General features: G+C 46.5%; 1 long non-coding RNA gene across 1 annotated transcript; it reads left to right on the top strand.

The window, feature by feature from the left end:
- Positions 1-8050: 8050 nt before the first annotated feature.
- Positions 8051-9468, top strand: LOC137817212 (uncharacterized). The gene is made up of 3 exons (XR_011081938.2): positions 8051-8110; positions 8336-8405; positions 9106-9468. It is a non-coding gene; the product is annotated as an uncharacterized LOC137817212 (long non-coding RNA).

Raw genomic sequence — 9468 nt, 5'->3', positions numbered from 1 at the left:
CCTCTTGGCGAAGAGTGATTCCCAGTTGGTCACAGGAGAAGTAACGGGGGAGTACCAGGCAAAGGATCCACAGATGGCTGCGTACATAAGGTATGTCGAAGTGTTGAAGGGAGCTTTGCTGCGTTTGAGCTGATACATGTCCCTAGAGAGCAAAATGCCAAAGCTGACCTGCTCGCCAAGCTGGCCAGCTCAGGCAAGGGGGGAAGGCAGAGGACAGTCATCCAAGAGACGCTCAAAACGCCGCGAAAGTTTGTGGCAGACAACAAGGTGGATGTTCTTCACATTAGCATAGCAAGAGGAAAGCCAAGGAGCCATCGCTCTTTGATTCAAGATACGGCGAGGGCACCCCGCATCAGCACTTATGCGGCCTCGCCCGAAGGAGAGAAGTGTGTGCAAGTATGTGCCTTAGAGGAAGGCGACACGTGGATGACGCCTTACAGCCGATACATTGCATATGGGATTCTCCCAGCAAAGCCTGGAGAGGGAAAAAGGATAAAGAAGAATTCTGCAAGGTACACTCTCGTTGATGAAGTACTATTTAGGCATGGTTTCACGCACCCAATTCGGACATGTGTGAGTGGCGACGAATGTACGAGGATCATGTCAGAGCTTCATGAGGGGATTTGTGGAAGCCACGTGAGGGGGAAAATCATTAGCTTCCAAAGTGATTCGTGCAGGGTTTTATTGGCCATCAGTGAGGGAAGATTGTGTAAGATACGCCCAGCGATGCAAGCAGTGCCAGATGCATGCAGACTGGCATAAGGCACCTCCAGAGGAGCTGAGATCGATTTACAACCCATAGCCCTTCCACACATGGGGAATCGATATTCTGGGGCCTTTCCCTCTGGAGATAAGGCAGATGAAGTATTTGATAGTCGCCATCGAGTACTTCACGAAGTGGATAGAGGCAGAACCAGTGGCACAGATCACTGCGCACAAGGTACAACACTTTGTTTGGAAGAACATTGTGTGTCGTTTCGGGGTGCCAAGGCGTCTCATCTCAGATAATGGCACTCAGTTTGCGAGCCAACAGTTGGGGAGGTTGTGTGCAAAAGTGGGAATCAAGCAGGTGTTTGCATCAGTCGAACACCCCCAGACGAATGGGCAGGTAGAGTCAGCAAATAGAGTTTTGCTGAGGGGATTGAAGGGAAGGCTTGAGAAGGCTAAAGGGGCGTGGGAAGAAGAAGTGCCAAGAATAGTGTGGGCTTACCACACCACGCCTCAATCTTCCACCATGGAGACGCCTTTCAGCCTAGTATACAGGTCAGATGCCATGATCCCAGTAGAGATCCACGAGAGTTCTCCACGCTTCCTAAGCTTTGTGGTAGAAGAATCCAACGAAGAAAGAAAAGTGAATCTAGACCTATTAGACGAGGCCAGGGAGGAAGCAAGGATAAAGGCTGAAGCCGTGAAGAGAAGAGTAGAGCATCAGTACAGCTCTAAGGTGAAGTTGCGACAGTTCCAAGTCGGCGACCTGGTCATGAGGAAGACTCATCCTTACGAGTTGGAGAACAAGTTGTCTCCCAAATGGACCGGACCCTTCAGAGTGATCGAAGCCAAGGGAAATGGCTCGTACAATATAGAGACTCTAGAAGGGGGGCTCATTCCACGCAGTTGGAATACAGCCAATTTAAAATTTTATTTCAGTTGAAAGTTATGAAACACACAGTTGTAAAGGGGACACTCTTTTTCCCTCTCGGGGGTTTTTTAATGAGATCACCCAAGTAAAAAAAGAAAGTTCAAGTAAAGCTTTGCCCCAGTGTTTCCCTCCCACATGATGTAAGAGCAAAGATTAAGAAACAAACAGATACTCAAGGTATCGCCAAGCGTAGGCGTCACCAGGTGTAGGCGTCGCCAGGAGTAGGCGTCGTCAGGCGTAGGCGTCGTCAAGCGAAGGCGTCGCCAGGCGTAGGCGTCGCCAGACGTAGGCGTCGCCAGGCGTAGGCGTCGCCAAGATAAGTCGTCACCAAGATGAGGCGTCGCCAGGATGAGGTGTCGCCAAGATGAGGCGTCACCAAGATGAGGGAGCAGGCGTCAAATCCAAAGCAAGTAACAGGAGCGCATGCTCATGCCCAGAGATAAAGACAAAAGGTACGTTCAGTATAAGTTAAAATCCGGGTGTCTAGTCCCTGAGCAGGGGTTAAGGGATTCCTTCGGGACGCTCCCTCCTCAAGTATGAATAGCTAGCCCCGGTGTCTGGTGTTTAGACACCTCGCAAGGAAGTGACGGGGGGCGTTTCCTTCGAGTGTGGGCATCAGGCAGTAAGAAGTTTCAGAGCAGTGGAGAACCAGGTCACTTGGTGCAGATACACGCAGCTGAGGAGAAGCGCCATCCTTCGGGAAACCTTCTCCTTAGGCGTAATCACCAAAACCCCTGGTCATCTTGGTGTTTAGACACACGAGGGATGATACGACGATGCTTATAGCACGCCTCTCCTTGGGCATGGGCACCAAGAACACTGATCGCCTTGGTGTTTTCAGTCACCCTGGGGACGAAACGGCACTACCCCCGGGTGGGCCTCTCCTCAGGCGTGGGCACCAAGCGCGCAGAGATAAGGGCTAAGTTGCCTCGGTGTTTAGACACCCCGTGGACGATACGGCGTTGCTGTAATAGGCCTCTCCACGGGCGTGGGCATCAAAGCGTGACTTTGTCCCAAGTGTTTAGACACGCTGAGGACGATACGACCCCGCGTTTCGCAGGTCTCTCCTCGAGCGTGGACACACAGTACAGATCAGATAAAGCCCTCCCTCGCTCTCGATCGACGTTGAGGCCCCAGAAGAACAGATAAGTCCTCCTCGCCCTCGAGCGATGTCGAGGCCATAAAAGAGATCAAGTTCTCCCTCGCCCTTGAGCGATGTAGAGGCCAGAAAAGAAGATGAGACCCCTTTTTCATCCTAAGCGATGATAAAGCTAGCAACGCCTTTCGCAGTAAGTACCTGGGACCTCAAGACAGGTAAGTAAAGATCAAGTCGAAAACTTTTCTAAGTTCAGAAGGCAAGAGAAATTCTAAAAGCAAGAAAAAGAAGCATAAGAACACGAGTCATCAGAGACATAAAAAAGCCGCAAAGACCAGTCAAATCCTTTTTGCCTTCGGGCCATGACGAGGCAGGCGACGCCTTCATGAGTAAGATTCCTCACAGATGCGAAGGCCAAGTGAAGTTCTAAATGAAAGATCAGGAGAAGGGTATGCATTGCGACTAAGAAGGGAAGAGTGAGAAAGAAGGTCACGTGCTACCTAAAGAGTTCAAGCCAAAAGCGATGAAGAGATGTATCGAAGGTAACACATTCGATATAGTAAAGAAAACAGAAGCAGATAAAGGTGCAAGAAAAGTTGAGATCGCACAAGAATTTGAAGGTAACATCCCAAATGGCATTTAAATAAATGAGATTAAGTGTCAGAATTACAGATGAAGTTCAAAGTATTGTAAAAGGTTGGAAAATGCAAATTTACAAAAAGAAGATTAATCAAGAGCAGTTCATTCCCCGAGGTCGAGGGGCACCACCTTCCCCTCGACGATCTGGTTGTCGGGATCGCAGTTTGAGGTATTGATCTCTGGATTTTCGCACGTGGCTTGGGCCAGAGCCTCTTTGAATCCCCCCTCAAATGTGTTAGCCATGTCCTCGAGCAGTTCTTTGTTGGACTTCTCCAAATCTTCAATCCTGGAGTCCTTGGTAACTAGCTGCTTATCCAGAAACTCCTTCTCCACCTGAAGCTTGTTAACCTCAGCTTGGACAAGGTTGAAAGCTTCGACCTTCGCAGCCAGCTCCCCCTCAGTCTTCCCAAGTTTTGGCTCTCGGTCAACGCAGTGGGCTTCAAGTTTTTTCTGTTGTGCCTCAGAAGCCTTCGCTGCGTCTTCAAGCTCCACGACTTTGACTCGAAGGGGCACGACCTGATTGAGGAGCTCAGCATGGGCCTGCCCCGCCTCGTGCAGCCTTTTACTAGCGTCTCCTTTGGCCTTTTGGGCTACTTTCAGTGAGTCCTTGTATGCCACCTCTTTGCGAGCCCAGTGTTGTGCCAGGCGTTCCTTCTCCTCTCTCAGGGAGGCGACCTCCTTCTCTAGCGCTTGAAGGGTGGAGGCTTCGATGGCCTTGGCCTTCGCTTGCTCGCGCCAGGTGCAAGCACAGGCCATGAAGGCGCCCATATAGTAGAATATGCCTTCCTTTTTGGGCCCTTCAGCCTGGCCGCGTGGAGACCTCCCTTCCAAGAAACCCCTGAGTGAGTCTTGGATGGGCGAGGGGAGTTCTGGAGCAAGGGGGGGCAGATTCAGGTTCATCTTCGACCATACCCTCCAAGGCCCTTGAATGAGGTGGTGAGGAGGCGCTGAGAGGGTCCTCCCTCAGAGATTCAGCCCCATGGGAGGAGGAAGTGACAGAGAGGGCAGTTTGAGGGGCAGACTGAGGAGTAGACTGAGTCGTCCTTCGTCACTTGAAGACTTGCCCTTCAGCGAAATCCTCCTCATCATCATCAGAAGGCACCACTACCACCCGCTTTCCTTTGTCAAGGGGGGCTGGTGGGGCAGCAACCTCAGCGAGCGCAAGAGGCATGGTCGCGATAGGAGGTGGTGAGTTTGGAGGGTGGTTAGGAGAAGGAGGGGCTGACGAAGATGATGGAGGTGAGTTCTGGTGGCGAAGGTTGGGGGAGGTAGGAGCAGTCTCAGAGGTTGGGGTAGAAAATCCCCAACCCCTTTCGCTGAAGTCTCGCCTTTGGACTTCAGGATCTGAGCAAGCTTCAGCCTACGCTATTTGTCCATCCTCGAATTTGCACCAGTGAAATTAACACATTAAGGATAAGAAAGCAGATAGATCATTCACACAGCAAAGAACAAGCAGAAACAGGGGAGGCAAGAACAAGTTAAAAAAGGGGTGGTTGCTATACTTATATAGCGAGTGAGCCCTTCAGCGTCGTGCTCACGGCTGATTAGGATGGAGGTATCAAAGCCGCTCACACTGCCCAAGACTTGGCAAATCTCTCGATCCGCCAAAGGAAGCTCATCTAGAGACTTGGGTTTGGTCAGTTTGACCTCCTCCACCCAGTAGAGAGGAAAGTCGTCCAAGGCCGCTTGGTCATACTCTGAGCAGCATACCTTGAAGAACTTCCCTTTCCAGCCCTTGTATGATTGTTGGAACAGGGAGAGGATGGCCCTCCCTGCAATTCCCCTTAGGCTCGCCCATGGGCTCTTCCCCTGTTTCTTCACTTCAAAGAAATGAAGGAAGATATCGACTGAAGGTGGCTGCCCAAAGTACCCCCACAAGATAACTGTTGGGGTGTAGTTGGGCTGGGGCGACGTTGATTTCGGTAAGGAGTTCTCGCTAGAACCTCGAAAAGGGCAAGCGCACCCCAATGCTCTTGAACACAGTCTGGTAAAAGTAAAAGAAAGGGACTCCCTTATTGGCCCGCTCGTCCCAACATACAGGCTCCCTTGGGGTACAAGGGAGCACTGTTATGTCCTCGTCATGCCTTTTAGCGAAGGCGCAATAGTCGTAGACGCTCGACTCTCCGTTGTGATCCCTCCAGGCCTTTGTGGAGGTCAGGCTCGAGCACTCGTCGAGTAGCTCGTCGGGAGCCCAAGGGTAAAGGGCTCTATAATTGACTTTTGGGGGTGGAGGGTTGGACGTCGTTTTTGTATGCGCCATAGTTTGATGAAAAAGCTGAAGAAGGAAGAAAGGAAAAAGGTTTAGCAAACGGGGTTAAGGCAGAAAGGGGAAGAGAAAACCCTAAGAAAACCCCTACCCACGCGAGAAGTTCAGGAAGGGGAAAACAGAGAAGTGAAGAAGAAGAACAGAAGCGCAGAAAATATAAACAGTCCCAGGCAGTTATAAGTGCAAAATAGTAAAGGGGAAGAGTCATCGAAAAAGAAAAACCGTACCTTTAAGTGATCGGGTTGACGAAGGTTGGGGGTGTGAGGAGAGAATGCAGAGAGAGTTTTTGGAGAAGAAGGTGAACAGTAGAGGGAATACGAAAAGAGTGAATGGAACAGTTCCTTGAGCGCGCGTTTTTGAAAAGTTATAACGTTAACTTGAGAAGCGCTAACGACACTCATCCCCAGCCGTAGGATCGTGCCACGTGCTGAGAGATTAGCGCACAACTTAAAGCGTCACATCATCAGCGCAGAGAATGTCGCGTCAAACGCTCAGAGAATGTCACGTCAACTGCTCAAGGGAATGTCACGTCAGCAGGAATGCCACGTGGATGATAGGGCGAGGCCTTAGTCTTTTTGCTGAAACAAGTGTCAACTAAAGACTGGGGGGCTTGTGTACCGTCCCGTCCCCGGGCGTTGACCAAAGTCAAAGTCAAAGTCAAAGTATGTTGGGACCCCTCAAGGGGGCCCAAGGGAAGAAAGTCAACAGGTTGACCACTTAAGGCATCGCCAGGTGCAGGCGTCGCCAGGATGAGGCATCGCCAGGTGTAGGCGTCGCCAAGATGAGGCGTCGCCAGGTTAGGGCGTCGCCAAGTTAACGCATCGACGGTGTCACCCCCTAATACCCATGGGTAGGAAAGACCATGGAGGGGGCGACACCGCGAGAGGCATCAGTGCCTCAGAACAGTAATAAAGAGAAGAGAAAGGTGGCTTCAAGGCCATAGTTCTAGTACCAGTAGGGGGTAACCTGACTCGTGAAGTACCCACGCCACCGCTGGGAGACCCCTGGGACAGATACGACCCATGAGAGGGCCACGCCCAGGGGAGAACCACGTGCATGGTACGAGAGAAAGGTAGATACACTCCCAGGGCGAGTGACTAGAGGTTGGGGCGCATGAGTTGGCACCCAGAAAGTCACCTCTTGCGCTAGATGCACTCCGAGAAGGAGGACTTGCACGATGGATTATCCCTAAGTAGGGTTACGACGCTGTAAGGCTCTCCACGAAGAGTAGCGATCATGTCAGAAGAATATGTGGCAGTAAGCACTGAAACATCAATGTTTTCCTGAAAGTTCGCTAAGGTACGCATTAATTTAGTTTACGTTTCGAACGCTTTAAAGCACTTTAAATGCTTTAAATGCTTTAAACGTTTTAAACGCGTTGAGCGTTTTTATACGCTTTGAATGCGCTTTAAGAAGCTTTATATGCTTTAGACGTTTAAAAGGGGCTTTAGACGTTTGAGACAGGGATCGCAAGTTTCAGTTTTACACACACAAACCCTAGTTGTTTTGCTGGCGCACCCACTGTATGCACAGGCAATTAGGGAGAAAACCAGTCACTCAGTTATCTGACCACCTTCAAAGCATCCATTCACTGTGTTTCGATACGGAGGTGTGTCACCTTTGATGTTTCTCGCTTGCTGACTTGATCGTCGGAGTGCAAACGGCCGCGAGGGCGCCCCTTTGTCCACTTCTTTTCAGGTACTCACAGACGGTGCAAAACGAAGGTGTCCTAGCTCGCGAGGATAAGCCACGCACAAAGACGTCCCTGGTCAACCAGTGGGAACATATTCTTTAATTATTTTATTATTGAAAAAATGTCCAAGATAATGGAAAATTAGTCTATATGGTACAATAATTTATTTTGATTCCCACGGTTTTATGATTGTGATTTGTATAGCAATTGTTCAGTTAACAGTTCCTTTATTTGAAATTGTTGGAAACAATGCATTAAAAAATTACTACAGCGTTACAAAGAGGGAAAAGGTAGGAATCATCATAAAGAGAGCAGATCCAATGCATATGGTTTATGATCAAAATTCAAAGGAGCCTCGTCAATGGACATTCATGAAAAGATAGGTAATAATAGTTGTAATATGCTTCTTTATATTTCCCTATAATATAAAAAAAATAAAAAAATCAATATGCTTCCCTATAATAGTTGTAATATTTTGCTATAATATAAAAACATTCATGAAAAAGATAGGTAATAATAGTTGTAATATGCTTCTGTAAAAAATTTCTAAGAATCTAATTTTATATTATTCTTATTGCTTGCTTTGATTTTTTTTCCTTAATTTGAGAGAAATTGATCTTACTCTCTCCCTATCCTCTAATGTAAGATGGTTCTTAATTGTGAAAAAGTATATTTAATGTACATTGTAGATTGATGTTTATTCATTTTCAAGGACGTGGAAGAAGTTGGTGGATAAGGTCAGGGCCAAGCAGCTGCAACCTCATGAATACAATATTGGTACTTACAAGTATTCTATTAGTTTTGTTGTACATCTTTGCGAACTTTAAAATTTATTATTGAATCCTTAAAAATTGTAGGTAGGGACTAGGAATTTTGATAATTCACTTCATATTATGTCGACAGTAGGGTGCTAAACTATTTGAAAATTTTCAATCACTAGATTATCTTGTATCTTGTATGTCTTATTTTTATTTGTAACAATTGTAATTGTGGTTGTTTCAGAGACTTTTACAACAGCTGAAACCATGCTCAATGCTCGAACTCTTAGAGAATGGATTTCATCTGCACTTGGGTAAGTGTCGTATTAAGACGTTGCTCAACGATATTAGTGTAAGCATTGGTTGGGCGTTCAGTACTTTCCTTCGTTTTCAATGAGGAAATGTGCAGAACTAGATTTGGAACTTATGGTTTCTAAGATACACCCCACTCCCATGCCCCTCACTTCTAAATATGTTCAACAATTTTTCAAAGGATAGAGATTGAACAATATTCAGAATGGACTTTGATAATGAATTGAAGACCGTCTCTAATTACTTCCATGCACTCTGCAGTTGCAAAGCATATATGGTGGCTGTTAACACAAATGTCACAGTATATTTTTGGTTTTTGGCACTATCTGATTAAGTATTCTTCAATGTCTAACTCTTGTTTTGTTTCATGAATCATTTCTGCTTTTGTTTTATCACCACTGTTTTCCTTGATACATATATCAGCCTTGCTTCCTTAAATCCTTAACTATGTGCATTTTTTGCCAGCACATGTTGTGTTAAAACATTATCCTTACCTATACCAAAGGGCAATAACATAATAATTGAATAATAAAGCTGCAATAAGGACATATTACAAAAGGGTGAAGTTCTAATTTCTTTGGTATTATTTTAAATTTTTCTGCGTTTTTTTTTCTTTAATAAGAGAAAAAATCATGAAGAGCGCATTTTCTATTTGTATTTATGGCTGTATATGTAACTATTTTTCTTTCATTTATGGTGCAGCTTGTGGAAAAGTTTGGTATTGATCCTAACTATGCTTTTTGCGTTTTGGGATTGGGTCGATGGTCAATATAGTGAGTAATGTTTCATCTATCTCCCCCTCTTCTTAGCCTGTTAAAGAATATTTGAAGTTTACAACAGATTTGATTATGATGCTCTGAAATGCGACTTGCAGTTTTCAGTGTTGTTGGAGTTTTTCCATTGTCTCTACAATACAGTTTTATACATGTAACTGCCCCTTTTCTAATATTTTATACTTTTGAGCTTTATTGTACGTGTGGATCTCTGTTCAACCATATATTCTTTTAATTATGGTGATACTCCATACTGGCTATCCCTCCAATATGGTTAATTTTATAATCAATA

Source organism: Phaseolus vulgaris, chromosome 7 (assembly GCF_051622355.1).
Source record: "Phaseolus vulgaris cultivar YP4 chromosome 7, ASM5162235v1, whole genome shotgun sequence".
NCBI classification, from domain to species: Eukaryota; Viridiplantae; Streptophyta; class Magnoliopsida; order Fabales; family Fabaceae; genus Phaseolus; species Phaseolus vulgaris.
The sequence above is the reverse complement of the archived record's forward strand: the minus strand, read 5'-3'. Positions and strand labels throughout refer to the sequence as shown.